The sequence below is a fragment of the Cucumis melo genome, chromosome 1, assembly GCF_025177605.1.
Source record: "Cucumis melo cultivar AY chromosome 1, USDA_Cmelo_AY_1.0, whole genome shotgun sequence".
NCBI classification, from domain to species: Eukaryota; Viridiplantae; Streptophyta; class Magnoliopsida; order Cucurbitales; family Cucurbitaceae; genus Cucumis; species Cucumis melo.
The window spans coordinates 18,552,201-18,570,598 of NC_066857.1; positions in this window are offsets into that span (position 1 = coordinate 18,552,201).

Genomic DNA, 18,398 nt, shown 5'->3' on the forward strand with positions numbered 1-18,398 from the left:
CTACCTCACCCCAGCAAACCGGGGATCTACAACATCTGCCGTACAGGGCCTCAAACGGTGCCATGCCAATAGTAGCCTGATAACTGTTATTATAAGCAAACTCCATCAAATGTAAGTGGGAGTCCCAGCTACCTGGAAATTCCAATGCACACGCCCGCAACATATCCTCTAAAACCTGGTTCAGACGCTCAGTCTGACCGTCAGTCTGTGGATGGAACGCCGTACTAAAATCCAACCTCATGCCCATAGCAGTCTGCAAACCCTTCCAAAATTTGGAAGTGAAACGGGCATCTCTATCAGAAACAATCGACACTGGCACTCCATGTAGCCTCACTATCTCAGACATGCACAACTGTGCCCACTTACTAGCAGTATAGGTGGATTTACCCGGAACGAAGTGCGCTGATTTAGTAAGTCGGTCCACCACAACCCAAATCACTGTAAAACCCCTCAGAGTTCTCGGTAGCCCTGTAATGAAATCCATGGACACGTTCTCCCACTTCCATTCCGGTATGCTCAAGGGTTGTAATAAACCCGCTGGTTTCTGCCTTGGTGCTTTAACCTGCTGACACACCAAGCATTTACTAACAAATTCTGCTACTTCTCTCTTCATGTTACGCCACCAATAAACCCGCTTCAGGTCCTGATACATCTTCGTGCTACCTGGGTGCATGGAAAATGGGGAACTATGCGCCTCAGATAATAATTCTGTCTTAACCGCACTATCTGACGGAACACAGAGGCGTCTCTCAAACAACAGTCCACCATCAGAGGATAACGAGAACTCAGCCATTTGCCCTGCCTCTGCTAGGCCACGCTTCTCAACCAGATAAGGATCGTTACTCTGAGCATCAATGATCCTCTGCCTCAAAGTCGGCTGTACCGTCAACTGGGCTAACTGCATAGTAACTGTCCCCACTGACACTGCAATCTCAGCCCGCTCGAGATCCCGAAGCAATGGGGCCTGCCGGGTAATCAGTGCTGCTGAATGTGACACTTTCCTACTAAGAGCATCGGCTACCACATTTGCCTTGCCTGGATGATACAGTATCTCACAATCGTAATCCTTCACTAACTCAAGCCACCTTCGCTGTCTCATATTCAATTCTTTCTGAGTAAAGAAGTATTTCAAGCTCTTATGATCTGTGAATATCTGTATCTTTTCACCATATAAATAATGCCTCCATATCTTCAAGGCAAAAACCACTGCTGCCAACTCTAGATCATGAGTAGGGTAGTTCTGCTCATGACTCTTCAACTGACGAGACGCATAAGCGACCACCTTACCCTGCTGCATCAAGACACAACCCAGACCCTTCTTGGAAGCATCACTATAAATCACGAAACTGCCAGAACCATCGGGTACCGTGAGAACTGGTGCGGTAACTAGCTTCTGTTTAAGGGTCTGGAAACTGTCCTCACATGCCTTGCTCCAAACAAAAGGAACTCCCTTTCTGGTCAACTGAGTAAGAGGAGTAGCTATACGAGAAAAGTTCTCCACAAACCGTCGATAGTAGCCTGCTAAACCCAGAAAACTGCGAACCTCACTGACTGTGGAAGGTCGGGTCCAACCGGTGACTGCCTCTATCTTAGCTGGATCCACAGAGACTCCAGCCTTAGAAACCACGTGGCCCAGAAAGGACACCTGCTTCAGCCAAAACTCGCACTTCGAGAACTTTGCGTACAACTTATTATCCCGAAGTGTTTGCAAAACCATACGTAAGTGCTCCTCGTGTTCGGCCTCCGTCTTAGAGTATATCAAGATATCGTCGATAAACACAGTCACGAAAGTATCTAGGAACTCCCTAAACACTCTGTTCATCAAGTCCATAAACACTGCCGGAGCATTCGTCAAACCAAAAGACATCACAATAAACTCGTAGTGTCCATATCTGGATCGAAATGCTGTCTTCGGTATATCCTCATCCTTAATCCTCAGCTGATGGTATCCCGACCGAAGATCAATCTTAGAGAACACTGTGGCTCCCTGTAACTGGTCAAATAGATCGTCAATCCTGGGCAAGGGATATCTGTTCTTTACGGTTACTTTGTTCAACTCCCTATAGTCAATGAATAGACGCATCGACCCATCCTTCTTCTTAACGAATAAGACTGGCGCACCCCAAGGTGACACGCTCGGTCGAATGAATCCCTTATTAAGCAATTCCTGTAACTGTACCTTCAGTTCTTTCAATTCTGCGGGGGCCATTCTGTAAGGGGCTCTGGATATAGGAACCGTGCCCGGCTCCAACTCTATGGCAAACTCAACCTCTCTGTGCGGAGGTAACCCTGGAAGTTCCTCAGGAAAAACGTCTGGATAGTCCCTCACTACTGGTTCTGATGACAGGGATACATCCGCCTCTCTAGTATCCACCACACTCGCTAAGATACCCCAAGTACCCTGACTGAGCAGTTTACTGGCCCTGATGGCTGAGATTACCTGAGGCAACGACTTTGACCCTCCTCCCTTAAATTTAAAACTGGCCAACGAGGGAGGGTTAAACGTTACCTCCTTACGTGAACAATCTATGCTGGCGTGGTTAGCGGCCAGCCAATCCATACCCAGGATTACATCAAAGTCCAGCATATCCAGAACTATCAGCGTTACCTCAATCACATGGCCTGCTATCTCAATCTGACATGCCTTCACCTTTTCCTTCGACAACATACATTCCCCGGAAGGAGTAGATACTTCCTGAAATCCCTCAGGTGCTTAGCCTCTGCTGACAACTGATCCGGCACAAACTGGGGTGCAACTGGTACCGGAGCCGGAGCTGGAGCAGGAACTGGTGCTGGAGCTGGCGCTGGAGCTGGCGCCGGAGTTGGCGAGGCAGGCTTCTGCTGCTCCCGCATTTGCATAATCATATCTCTAAACCTCTGCTCCATGGCGGCTAGGTCCGCATGAGTAACTGGCGCAGCCGGGTCAGGGGCTTGGGCTACAGGCTGCACCTCAGGCTGAACGCGTCCTGCTCCCCTTCCTCGGCCTCCTCGGCCACCCCTACGTGCACCTCTCCTTGGTGGCATTTCCCTAACAACCACCAACGATTCCTTTAGTCATAAATGGTAATTGAATTTGCAGTTTAACTTAGGTAAGGTAATGCATGTAGAGTTATACATATACTTTCATGAGAGCGTACCTGACGAGCGGCAAGAATCGTTTCAGCCATAAGGACACAAAACACAGACTCACATTATAAGTCAGTCTACAGAACCTAAAACTTAGGCTCTGATACCAACTGTAACGACCCAACTTTTCTGGACTAAGCTGAGGTCACTACCAAATACCAAAACTCGACCATTCAACGTAAAATTTAAAACGGACCAGATACGATTCCTTAAAACAGTATAAACCTTACAAAAGACAGTTTCGGGCCCTATTTTAAATAATTCAAAAAGAAAATCACAAAATAAAATATCAAGTCACCAGTCCAAAATCACAGTCAAAATATCTTGACAAAATACATAGCGGAAGCGAAAAGAAAACCAGACGCGTCCATATGGCCTTCACGTATCCTTCCTGCCTCTCGTCGGTCTGCCCCTCGCTGTACCCCTACCTGAAAAGTTAAAGAAGAGAAAGGGTGAGTATAAACATACCCAGTAAGGGACCCACTACTGGGCCCGTTAGGGAACAACAGTTAACTTCCTATTCGGGGGTACCCTACATAACAGTCTAGTGGTTCCGTAGAACGCACATATCAGTCTAGTGCTCCCGAAGGATGCACATATCAGTCTAGTGCTCCCGAAGGATGCACATATCAGTCTAGTGCTCCCGAAGGATACACATATCAGTCTAGTGCTCCCGAAGGATGCACATATCAGTCTAGTGCTCCCGAAGGATGCACATATCAGTCTAGTGCTCCCGAAGGATGCACGTATCAGTCTAGTGCTCCCGAAGGATGCACGTATCCGTAAGGCACACTACCCCATAGATGAAGTTAACCGTTACCCCTCAGCCCTTACTAAACTGTCTACATCAGTCACATCTCAACGGCATTCATATTACAGTCCCGCCATAGGCTTTGTCAGTCAGATAGTATAGGTTTAACATCTACACCCTCAGTTGCTTTATGCATTACCGATTCGCACACCAATAGGGGAACCCTAGGTCCAATCGACTAACCAACCAAAACCGGACTCACTGTCCTTCCCCGTCCAAACTCCATGAACCACGTCCAGAACAGTGTTTAATACATACTAAACCGTAACTTTAAGGTCCATCAACATATAATTTCAATCCACAAATAGCCGTCACAGCATATTTTCATCAGACAAAATATAATATCAGTACTTAACAGTCAACACGCATACAGATATTCAGTACAGTCACTAACGTGTAATCCCCTGTGGATTACTACGGTTTTAGCCTGGACTCGGGGTCCAGTAGTAGGAAAACCCTTACCTGAAACTCGGTTGTGCCCCTCGATCGAAAACCACGCTCGACAGATCTACCTAACGAAACACGAAAGTTTTAGTTGGTGAATTCAGTAGCAGTTGTTTTAAAAGGTTATCCGCTGACTTACCCAAGGAAAAGAAGCTAACTCCCACCAGGTCTGCCGCGGAACCCGAGAACTTAAGCGTCAACTCTGCACTACCTTCAAGGAAGAAAAGTAGGGCCATATCTTAATCCAACATTCAAACTCGAATCGGACGAGGTAACATTAGGGAATTCATCAAAACAATCCTTACCGAAGACTCACCATGAACCGAAGTGGAGGAAAGAAGGCTTAGGTGGCTCGGCTCGGCTCGGCTCAGCTCGGCTCGGCTCGGCTCGGCTTGGTTCGGCTCGCGGCTCGGCTCACTCGGCTCGTGGCTCGGCTTGGTTCGGCTCGCGGCTCGGCTCACTCGGCTCACGGCTCGGCTTGGTTCGGCTCGCGGCTCGGCTCACTCGGCTCGCGGCTCGGCTTGGTTCGGCTGGCGGCTCGGCTCACTCGGCTCACGGCTCGGCTTGGTTCGGCTGGCGGCTCGGCTTGAAGCGGCTGGCGGCTCGGCTTGAAGCGGCTGGCGGCTCGGCTTGAAGCGGCTGGCGGCTCGGCTTGAAGCGGCTGGCGGCTCGGCTTGAAGCGGCTGGCGGCTCGGCTTGAAGCGGGTTCGGGTCGGGTCTTTGCAGCGCGAAACGGGCAATCGCGAGCGGTGATTCTCCGGCGTCCGACGACCGTGACGAACGACAGCTGGAAGGCGTCCGACGGTGGAAACAAACGGACAGACGGCGGTGGCGTTGGCTGGGTGCGAAACGGAGATCCGGCAAGCTTCACGGCTGCGATTGTGGGCTCGGGTTCACCGGAGAAGAAGGAGAAGACGGGCTGAGGTCGCGTCGGCCGAAGGACAACCAAGCCGGAGACGAAGGAGCTGGCGGTGATACGGAAATGAAGAAGAAAGAGATGGAGACGGTGGGAAGATGGCGGCGTCGGGGAGAGAAAACGGAGATGGAGAGGCTGCGCGCGCGAGGAGGAAGAAGGAGAAAACGAAGAAAAACGGGGGGGGGGGGGGGGGGGTAGGCGGCGCGGTTAGGGTTTTTATTTTTTTAAAAAATTTATTATATATATATATATATATATATATAAATCTTAAATAATATATAATATTAATAATTTAAATTAAATAATAATATATATATAAAAATATAAATAATAATAATAATAATAAAGTAATAATAATAATATATTTATAATATTAATATTATATAAATAATAATTTATTTTATTGTTTTAGAAATAACATTATTTCTATAATATTAATTTATAATAATATTTATAATATTAATATTATAACCAATAAAATAAACATTAATAATAATAATAATATAATTAATATTATATTATTATTATATCAGCTTGCATTTTACATAAAACGAGAAAAAATTTTTACCTTAAATTTTCGGGGCGTTACAATGACTTCCCAGGAAGTATTGCCCAATAACCTTTTAAAACATTGAACATGCGCTCAATCACATTCCTTACCGAAGCGTACTTCATGTTAAAGTATTCCTTTGCAGTGGTTGGGGCATTTCCAGCACCATGCCACTCTTGCAAGTGGTACCTTTGGCCTTTGTATGGGGTGACAAATCCTTCAGCGTTTAGAAAACCTGTATCGCACAAATGGTAATATCCTGTTACAAAAATCAATCGCTTATGCGCATTCAATATGGAATTTCAATGGGGTGTGGTCGGATAAAAAATTGTAATTACACTTTGACACTTGTAGTCTATTTTATCGTGCAAGGGCATCCCGTAGAATCCGCGAGTTTGCTGTGGATCCTTCCTAACCAGCAAGGACGTATACGAAATCTCCTTTCATGTTACAAACGCCAAGCACATTTGTGGCAATTTACCCCTTACGCATTCTGAACGTAAGGCAATCTGCTAAGGGCACATTGACCTTTATGTATGTCTCGTCCAATGCCCCAAGGCAATTCTGTAGGTTTAAACAAACGCGCATACATTAGTGGCACATACTGATACGTGACATACAAACCACTTCTACTATGCCCACCTCGAAACACTTCCAACATTGATCAGTTGTTTGTTATCGGCACAGGTTTCTTTATCAACTCGTCGTGGAATCGTAGCATAGCCAACAAGACAAGGTTAAAATGTTGCGATACTGTCTCACCTGATCGTATAAATTCTCGTTGTAACACCCCAAAAAATTAAGGAACTTATTATGGGTATTACATTAAGTGGAATTGGAATATGTGGAATTTGTTTGGTGTTAAATTAATTAAAATTCGAAGTTAAGGAATGTATTTGGTGTTTTGTATTGGATTAATTAAATATATATACATGGGTGTGTATCTTTAATTAAAGATTATGGAGTTTAATAGAAATTATTATTAATTAAAACATGAGAGTCCAATATCCAAAGTTGTTCAAGGATTAGAACTTTCGAGGACGAAAGTTTATTAAAGAAGGGAAAATTGTAACGCCCCAAAATTAAAGGAGCATCAGCTTTTAGGTTCTATAGACTAACTTACAATGTGAGTCTTTGATATTGTCCTTATGGCTATTACGGTCCTTCGTCACTCGCCAGGTATGTATTTTGATACATGATTATGAATATGCACATGACCTTGCCTATATTAAACTAGAACTACATGAATGTTATGATTTAATTGTGATGGTTTTCGTGGTGAAATTTAAGGAAAATGTCGCCACGTAGAGGTGCTCAAAGAGGTGGTCGAGTAGGCAAAATAGTAGGATGTGAACAGCGTGATGAACTGTTTTGTAACTGAATATTTAAGAAATAAGTTATGTTGGTGGTTTTAAAGTGAACTAAATACTTGGCTATGTTCAAGTATATCAAGCATTGAATTAGATACTGAAGAAGGAACAAAGCAAAACTAAGTCCCCATATGGCATGTCTCGAATCCTTCTTTATCGCTCGCTTGCTATCCTCTACCTCTTCCTTTGCCTGAAATATTAAACATAGAAAGAGTGAGTATAAACATATACTCAGTAAGGGACCCACTACTAGTCCCGCTAGGTGTCTGTTATCTTCCCATTAGAGTCTTGTAAAGTGGTACCCCTAAACTGGCACGTTCCCGAACACGTGCAATCTGTAATCCTGTAGAAACATCTTTGGTCTTCGGTTAACCCAAGGGAACACCTAAGACAAACTGGTCTTTAGTGTATCCAAAGGAAACACTAAGACAATCGGGCTATGAGTGACCCCATCGAATCATTCGTAATCATGTCTATGTCTTATTGGACTGGTGATCCCGTCGGACTCGCAATCATAAAAAGATGGTGATCCTGAGGGACATCCATGTGGGTATGACTCTAATAGATAAAGTTAATAATACATCATATCCATAGCATGTACATAATATAACATCATCATAACATGGTGTTAGTATCGATCATATCATTTTTAACAAAATGCAGTCGTCATCAACATACTACTAGTCATAAACATAATATCAGTCATCATCATTAATCATCAATATAATGCAGTCATTATCAATAGCATCAAGTTATGCATTTTAGTTACCATCAATACATAATCATAATTACATGCAGTCTCTGAAATTCAGTTTAAAGGTCTAGTAGGAGAATCTTTAAATTTTAGCCAAACAAAGTAGTCTATAGTTAAAAGTAAAAATTCTCCAATTAATTTGATCCTAATCATAGAAGAAAATTTCAGTATCTTAATTAATGAAATTAGCAATTGGCTAACATCCAAAATTCTCCCAAATTAATTAACTTTCTAAAAATTGAGGTTGAAACCAATTCAACCTTGATTAGGAAAAATCCAAGATTAAAATCTTTAAGAATTAGTCAATCGAACCTTTAAAGAAACCTCAAATAGATTCAAAATTAAATTAACAAAATATTAATTTAATTTCATTAGCTTGCCAAGGTTACTCAAATGGAAGTTGAAAAATTCTCTTATCCTTTATAGAAAAAATTCATCACTTTAAATCTTCAAGCTTTGCCAAATGGACCAATCTTAACTAAAACTGGTGAGCGGCAGTGGCAGAGGGTTATCTTAGAGAAGAAGATGAAGAACCTTTTTTTTCTTTTTCCTTTTCTTTTCAACTTAAGCATTCCAATGCTATTTATAGACCCAAATAATAACAATAATATTTATTATTATTATTTCATTTTCCTTTTAGGATATATACATAATACCAAAATATACATATATCTTTATTCCCATTATCTTTTCTCAATAAATTTCTTAAATACACAAAATCTTAGGCATTTATAACCATTAACAATAATAACAATAATACTTCTTTATTATTATTATTTTTCTCTCACCAAAATCTATAATAAACACATATATATTTATTTAAACAATTATCTCTCTTCTAAATAAATATATATCTTTTTCGTCCAATCAAATCAATCATCTCTCTCCTCATGGATTATCTTCTTTTTCAAATAAATATAATTATATTCCGTCATATCATTAACTTCACTTTTCATATTAATTATTTACACAAAACCAAACAATTAATATCGCATTCCACAAGAATCCTAATTATTAATTAAATGTATATATCCATATATATATATATATATATATATATATATATATATACACTCAATTAAATCCAATTTCACCAAAATCAACTTTTCCCTCCAAAATCTCGATTTAACTTAAATCCTTAATTCTTTTAATCAATCAAATATTTTCCAATAAATCACTCATAAAATTACAATATGAATTATCTTAACACAACCAGTAAATTCTGGCTCCAATTCTTAATATAACACCCAAATAATTTAACCGAATTAATAAAAACTCCTTAAAATATGGGATGTTAATTCCTTTTTTTCCAATAATTATATTTCAATATATAATTATCAATTATCTTTTAAATAAATCCAATTTCTTCTCTTTTCTTATTTACCCAATCATAACAACTTTTGTCAAGAATCAATATTTATCTTTCTACAGAATAATTAATTATTTTCCACAATAATTAATTATTATTTATCTTTATCTAAAATAATTAATTATCTAACACAATAACTAATTATTATTTATCTTTCTCCAAAATAATTAATTATATTCTATAATAATTAATTATTATTTATCTTTCTCCAAAATAATTATCATTTTACAAATAATTATATTTTCCCAAAATATAATCATTTTTCTTTTTCTCCCTTAATAAATAACTTTTCTCCAAAATACATATTATCTTTTTCTTAAATAACTATATTTCAACAAATACATATAATTATCAAATCTCCAACAAACTTTCCACTCTACAATTTAATTAAATAACATCCATAATTATTTAATTTAATTAAACTTCAACAACACACAAAAAAATGCACAACTTTTCTCAAACCGCACAACATACAATTTAATCAAAATCCAAAACCTCTAATTAAATATTCATCCAACAAATATTTAATTAATTTCAGTTCCCACATAAATCAAATAATTCTTATTAAATAAATTCAAAATAACGTCCAATAAATTAAATCTAATTAAACAAAATTAAGATAATTAACTCCAAAATTATCTTAATTTTGGAAGCGTTACACTCGTTCAATTACGCGGTTATTCACAACATGCGCAAGGACGTGCAGAACATCGCTACTATTCTCAACATTGACAATCTTTGTCGACGAAAGACCAGCTACAGTCCTAAGTAAATGGCATAGAATAGCGAATGTTTCTCTATCCATGCAAGTGCTTTGGCGACACACAAGATCAGACTCGTATATCATGCAAAAGTACGCAAGCTGTCTAATTATATGCCTTGTAACGTACGGTGTCTGTGGGAGACACTTATTGTCGTTCATTAGTGCCTCCAACGTTAGGAGCATCTGACGTTGGGCCAATGTGAATGCAATTAAGACTCCAAGAAGGATTTGTTAATCCATTTCAAAGTACCTAAAATGTCCTAAAATATATTTACTAACTCTATTATTACAGTGGCCATATACATTGTGAAAATATCCATATTGAAGAAAAATATTTCTATCGCACATAAAGTTAATATATGGAAGGTACCAACAAGTATTTCAAAACAAATAATGTAAAAACAATGTCAACTTATGTTTGATGATGTTTAAAAAAAAACAATTTGTTCTTTACTACATATAATTCGCAAAGTGTTTACTTCTAGTCATTTTCGAAATTGAAATTTGTAAAAACTCTTCTTCAAAACAATTTACATTTTTTTCTTACAAGTTATTTTGAACATTATATGAAAAGTTATACTAAAGTGTGTTTGCAATTAAACTACTTTACTGTAAATTTACCTAAAAGAATATGGGTGAGATTTGTAAAAATAGTTTTACAATTAAGTTTGATAATGAATGCAAAAAAAAATTTACAATTAAATTGAATGTGAAGAAAAATATTTGTTTTTAAACTTGTGCAAAATGTTTACTTTAGTGAGTCATTGAGTTTAGGAAAACTTGTAGAAACAAATGAAAATAGTTACGCTAAAAAGTGTTTTCAAACAAATTAATAACTGTTAGTATAGTTTGACTATTAATTTTGATTGTAAATCATACATTTTGGTTCAATTTTAAAACGTGAACATTCAGTTTACACATTTGTTTGCTACTATGAAATAATTAACTAAAACTAAACATGTGTTAATCTTGGAAATGTAGTATGATTGAAATTTTCTTTGTTTCAATTTTTAACAAAGTATGACCCGTCATTTATATGTTCTAAATTGACATACTAATGAGTCATGTAAATTGGTACTTATTATGCAAAATAGGATTTTACGTTAATTTATTTTAACAATATAGTAGTCCATTATTGTGTTATAGGTACGTTCAATATTGTTATACTAATCTCATTCGTAGTTGTGAAATGCATGGTATCGGGATATTACTTTTGGAAAAACAGGTATTGATCGTGCATATGAAACAATAGGTAAAGAACTTTTTCAAATAAATAGTGCATATATTGAAGCATAATAAAAATGTTCAACAAAACGTGCAATGATAAATCTATACAAAACCCATTAAAAGGAAAATTACAAAACCAAAAATGTGTTGGGAACAATTGAAAATAAATTACACAGTCTTAACGATAACTGAAAGAAAAGAACAAAAGAACAAAAAAGGCCTACAAATGGCCATTACAATAGTACCTCTTAGAAGGGTATATTGGTGAATGGGTGCATTATGCATAAGATAAAGAACATTAAGAAACGCACATGGGACATAGAATGGTAGATTTGTACATAATATAAGATATGGAAGAAAATAATAGAAGAAATATTACGTACACATACCTTGTATGTCGACCAATACCACCCCAAATCAAGATTGAATGTGTAAAGGTAGTAATAATTAGCATGGAAAGGATAAGAAAATGTAATTTTTTTAAAAACATTTGTAGCCTCAGAGTTTTGAACAGAATTTCATTGTTGTGGAAACATCAATGACAATGAAAAAAAACAAAGAAGATACACAGATAATAAGAACGTGCATAAATAAAAACAAGGGTGAACGGGATAGACAATGCTAGTACATTAGAAACAGCCAACATAGTAAGAAAAGAGGACAGAAACATATAAGGACAATTTCATCTTCTTTGGTAAGTGGTCCAATGTGAAGTAATAGAGTGCAACATACATGAATATAGTAAAGGAAAACATGACAAGTACATACAAAAGAAGGAAAAGACAAAGAAGAATGATAAAAAAAATTACCTACGCAAGGAGAAAATACCAACAGACAGAAGAATGCAGTCAAACACAAGTGGAAATGATAAATCAAAAGAGGAAAGGTGTATATATAGGGGAGATGGAGGAAGTTATGATGCCTTTAATGAACACAAACCCAAAAAAAGACAGGAAAGTAATAGACTGCAACATAAATCAATACAATAAAGGAAAACATGGTAAGTACATACAAAAGATGGCAGACAAAAAGGAGACTAATAAAAAAAATTACCTACACAAGGAGATAATACCAACAGTTAAAAGAATGCAGCCAAGCACAAGTAGAAGTGATAAATCAAAAGAGGAAAGTTGTATATATAGGGGAAGATAGGAAAAGTTATGATGCCTTGAATAACCACACAGCAAAAAAAAAGACAGAAAATCTCTGCAATAACAGGATAAAAGCATAGGAAAGTCCAAGCATAGTCAAAGTCTATGTACTGAAGCTACATGAAAAGTACATGAAGAAATAATGTCAAAAGATTGAAGAGACAAAAAGTTCAGCAACTCAGAGATTGTATGTTGGCACATATGTTCCCCATAAGATCAGTGATGCAAAAAAAACATTTTAAAAAACTTGGAATAACATAATAAAGAAAGAACAATCTGTATAAGGCACCACAATTGATCAAAAATGAAATTGGGGGTCAAGAAAAGGAAACATACAAGACATTGACTATATAAAAAATCAAGCAAACTATGTAAAGCATTAAACAAGACAGAATCAAATGGACCGAAACAAAGAACAGCATATCCAAACTTGTAATAACAGAATCAAAAATGTAAAGGCATACATATACGGGAAAGAAAAATCAGATATTATTGAAAACACCCAGAACTCATCATCGGCTTTTGTAGAAAAAATTACCATTCAAATAGCTCAATACCTCCCTACCATGCTCGATAGGCACCCATTGCCACACAACGTGTGGAGTGTCTGTCTTATCAGTGAAGGAAAACTCGAAACGGCAAGGGAAACACTGAGCAGCAAAAAGGAAACCTTGAGCAGCAAGGAGAAAATTCGAGGGACAAAACGAAGATGCTTGTTCACGTAGAAGACTTATCGAATGGTTTTGGAGACAAGGATTGGACCCATCCTTTCAATGAAACCCATAGATCCGAAAATGGAAAGATGTTTGGAGGCAACGCCGTTAAAGCGTCGCCTTTAACAAAACACGAGTAGCACTTTGGAGGAGTGAGAGAGACAGATGAGACGGATGTAGATGGGGATTTGACGTCACGAAACGAAACCCATTTTCTATAGAAAGAGGGTTCGAATTTTTCATCGGTAAAATGCAACGCCCGAATCTCAGACATAAATGGAACAGAAAACGTAAATAGAGCAGATGAGGAGACGAAGAAACAAAAAAGAACAAAAGGAAGAGGAGGGATTGAAGGGGTTCAACACGGATTGAGGATTCATGGTATACACGAGTTGAAGGGAAAATGAGAGAGATAAATTGGTAGATGAGAGAGGGAGAGTTGAGATTTGTGAACAAAAAATGCAAATGGAGGAGATAAGGGAGACGAAGAAACAACAAAAAACAGAAGGAAGAGGATGGATCCAAAGGGATGAAGATGGATTGAGGACGCATGTTTAACACGGGTTGAAGGCAAAAGTTGAGGAGACAAATCGGCAGATGATTGGGAGAGTTTTGAGGGTAAAATGGGTATTATGGAAACCCTAAAACTAGGGTTTCCATAACCCTTGATCCAAACAAGGGTTAGGTTTGGGGTAACCTAACCTCACAGTAATAAACCGCCCACCAAACACCACCTTAGTGTTTTAGATAAATGTTACGCGACTGAAGGATTTTTCCATGGCAAGGGATTTGGGCATTTTGGCAGAGAGTGAAGGAAAATACATGTATGATTTATTTTAATTGTGTGAGAGAGGGAATTCAAAAATTTTGAAATAAAGTATTTTTTTATTTGAAAATATTTTGAATGACATAAAAAAAATTCGTTAATTAATAATGCGAAAATTATGTCAATAAAATTGGATCATGAAAAAAATTCGTATTTTTATTTTCAACGACACATTTTACTTTACCCCACCCTTTTTTCTTGATTTCAAGTGCGTTAAAACCCATTTTTCTAGTAGTGATTCGTTAACTAACGAGTAATTCTACTAAAGTCTCGTAGTTGCACTCACCTCACAATAGATATATTTATATCCATCTAATATAACCATGATCAGTAAGTTAATCCTTCACAGATTGTTCGTAATCTCAATTGAGTCAAAATACTATTTTACCCCTGAAACTACATCTTGTTTCTTAAGTCTCACTAATCCACTATTGAACAATTGGTTTAAGGTTCAACCTATAAATTGAATTCCTCTCAGGCCAATGAAAGAGTGGGGAGACCACTTATTCTAGACTTGGATTCAATTCTTAAGAGAGCAACCTATCTACTAACCTTAAAACGCCGATAGGAGTGAATTTCGTCTTGCACCCTATGTCCCAAGTCATCTACCCGATCTTACCCCTAAAATGGAAGGCTTGTTGGGTCAACGTCGTTGAGCTGCACTCACCTATGCAGATCTAAGGATAATACCGATTGAACAAAAGTTCAAAATTAGCTCAGAATTAAGATTAAGTTACCTAGGTCATCATAATCAAAATAGTTAGTTTTATATAATCAACGGTGTTATAACTTAAAAGTGACTATTTCATAGTTCCAGTGTAAACTCTTTACATAAGATGCCCCCACTTCCATGTCTCTACATCAACGATTCAGGATCACATCGTTTCTACTAATTGTTGGGGTTGATGCCCTAAATCTAGTGGTCTTATAATTTTTAATTGTATATATTATACAAACTTTTTTATTTATCTAATAAAATAAAGTGTTTTATTTTATTTGACATTTAGTTACATTAACCCGCAAAACCAATAAACTAATATCCAAGGTTATCTTCTGTAACCTAAACATGTATGTGGAGACATACAAGTGGATCATGTTTAAGTGATAACTTAAATGGTTGTAGTAAATGGATAAGGTTGTATACCTTATTTTGGTGACACTACGAATACAACCTGCTTTGTAGTTGTTACAATTGTTCTAAACTGCTACAAATGATTTGATCTTAATCATCATTTTGAGACATTAGAGCGAGGATATTCTATATAAAGAGTTTGTATAAGACCGGACCATGAAATGAATAGTCTCTCTTATTAACACCGTTACTAGTTGAGACTACATTTTACCAGGATGAGCATAGGTGACTTGACCTGAATCTTGGGTGAGTTGTGAACTCCTTCCTCTGAAGGCGATCCTTCGATTGTCATGGGTGAGAGTGGCCTATGTAGCCGACTTAATATGCCTACCATTTTGGGGATTCGCCTGATTGGGGAGCTGGGAACACAGCTACACAAGAAGGAATTCACTCCTTTTCTATAGATAGAGTAAGTAGAGACATTGCTCTTTTAAAGGCTAATTCCAGGGCTCGAACAATGTGGCGCCACACCCTCTTTTGGCCTGAGAGGAGTTCAGTTATAGTATGACTATAATTATTATTCATTAGAGGAATCAGTGGTACTTAAGGAGTTAGATGTAATTACAGGGGCAAAACGATAATTTTTGGCCTAGCTGTACTTACGAGCAATTTGTAAAGGGTCATTGCACTATTGATTGGTTATATCTAATGGACACAAAAATATATCTACAGTAAGAAGAGTGCAACTATTAGTCTTTAATGGAATGACTAATAGTTAATGAATAGAGATTAATTTAATTAAAGAGTTTAATTAATTAATTCCATTTTATTGGAGCTTCAATTTGTAGGTCTATAAAGTCCCCTTGTTAGCTCAATAAGGATAAATGAGAATCAAATTTTATTTTAGTTTAATTTGAATTGTTCAAATTGATTAAAGGGAATAAATTGTATATAATGCAATTAATATAATGTATCAAATACATTATAATGTAAAGTTTTAATGAGAGAAGTTAATATTTGAATATGATTCAAATAATAATAATAATATGAATAAGATTCATAAATAAATTGTAGGCTAAAATTAATATGGATTCAATTCATATTAGAACTATAGATTATATGAGAGATCTAAACCATTGGTTATATTATATATGATATAATATAAAGTTTATATTATATGAGATATAATATAGATTAATTAAATTTTATGTTTAAAAAAATAAATAAATAGAATAACTGTGGGAAAGAGGGAGGAAGTTATTTTGATAACTTCCCCCTCCATATCAATATCAATGGTTAAGATTTGATATAAAAGATAAAGAGAGATTATTTTGAGTGCTCTTTCTTATCGATCTCTCTGTATTCCAAAAAGAAACAGAATTCTCTCAAAAAAATTTCCCTCACCAAAATTACAGAAGCCCACAACTCTCTGTGATTCTTTGTCTGAAGAATAACAAGGAAGACTTTGTGGTGCTCTTGAAAGGTTGGAAGAAGAGTTCTTTAAGATTCTACAAAGGTTAGTTTCTTTACACCTTTTCCTCCATAAGAAGCATGCTTAAGTTCTTTTGTTTGTTTTTCCTTTGAATTTATTGGTTTTACAAACTGAATTTCATTTGCACGGCGTTCATACGCTTCCGCTTTGAGAATTCCATTCCTTCACTAACTACAAAGTGGGCTGCATCCATAGCGTAACCATAATAAGATATCTAACATTATTCATACACTAAAGAACATTTTGGCTATATACTCGAACTTGATCCACGTTTATATCTCTACATAAAGTTCAATTCTACATTAGATAGCCTTTGGACTTTAGTTTATTGGATTTAAGAGTATAATATTCTAATTTCACTAATAAGTCCTCAATAATCATTTTATTGAATAGAATATAATTTAACTACAAATTACGAGTTTTAGGACATAAATTCCAACATTTTAAAGGAAGAGAAAAATAATTATATTAAGAATAATATAATTATTAGGAATATTATATTTTGATTTTGGTAAAAGATGATTTGATAGGTATTAAAGGAGGAGAGAAGATTGGTTACTATTTTGGAGAGGGAAAAGGAAATATTAATAATAATAGGATATTATTATTAATATTATTATCATTTTTTTTAAACAGACCTCCCTCGTGAAGCGATACACTATTCACCTTCTTCTTCCTTGAAAAACCCTAGTCGATGCTAGCCTTTGTTCACCGTCATCATCTCTCTGTCGCGCATCATCCATTCGCTGCTCGTTATCTTTGTCCCTCACTTCGATTGTCTGTCACCTTGAAACACGTCACGGAAGCGCATCACGTTCAAGCATCATCTTTTGTCCTCCATTGTGCGTAAGGTTCTCCGTCAAGCGTCGCGTCTGTTCAGGCTAGCACCTCCACCATGTCGTCCGTGTGGCTCTGATCAACTTCCGTTGTTCTCCTCTGTTACAGGTGAGTCTAAGCAGGTGCTTCCTCTAGAGTCGAGGTCTAGTTGAACGAGTCTGTCTAAGTCGGTCCTCTCTAACCCAAGCCGCATGTGCCAGTCACCAAGCCACCCGAGTCGATCTCCTTCAATTGTAAGTCGAGTCGTATTTGTCCTCCTCTCCTTCAAGCCAAGTCGTCAATGAGCTTTTTTGCATTTTCCTAAGCCATTAGAGCCATCTAGTACTTTTGGTAAGTTTTTGAGTGGGTTTTGGTATGCCCATCTTATATTGATTTTTGGTTTAAGAAAACTAGTTTTTGGATTAAGTTGATTTAGGATTAAAGTAGGATCATTTTTGCATGAATGTTCGTTTAGCTAACGATTTATAAGCTGGACTTTAAACCAACTGATTCAATAGTGAATCAGTAGGACTTAAGGAACAATATGTAATCTCGAGAGTAAAACAATAATTTTGATCTACTCGAGATTACGAACAACCTGTAAGGGATTAACTTACTAATCATGGTCATATCAGATAGACCAAATATATCTATAGTGTAAGGAGCGCAACTACGGGACTTTAGTGGAATGACCCGTTAGCTAACGAATGTTGATTAGCTCTATCTAAAAGGGTTTAGCTAGTTAAAATTTTGGTTTGTTGGAGCCCATGATTTATATGTCCATTTGGTTCCCCTGCTAGTTCATATGGAATCAACTTAGAATGGTATGTTTAATTAGTTTGAATAGTTCGAATTGGAAAAAGAGAGGGAAAAAGGGAGGGAAACTGATAAGTATATGTGATATAGCAGTCAATTATAAGATTGGGATAGGCTTTACGTTTAAATGTGATTTAAATATAAAAAATGTGACTGTGGATTCATATTCGAAAGCTCAAAAA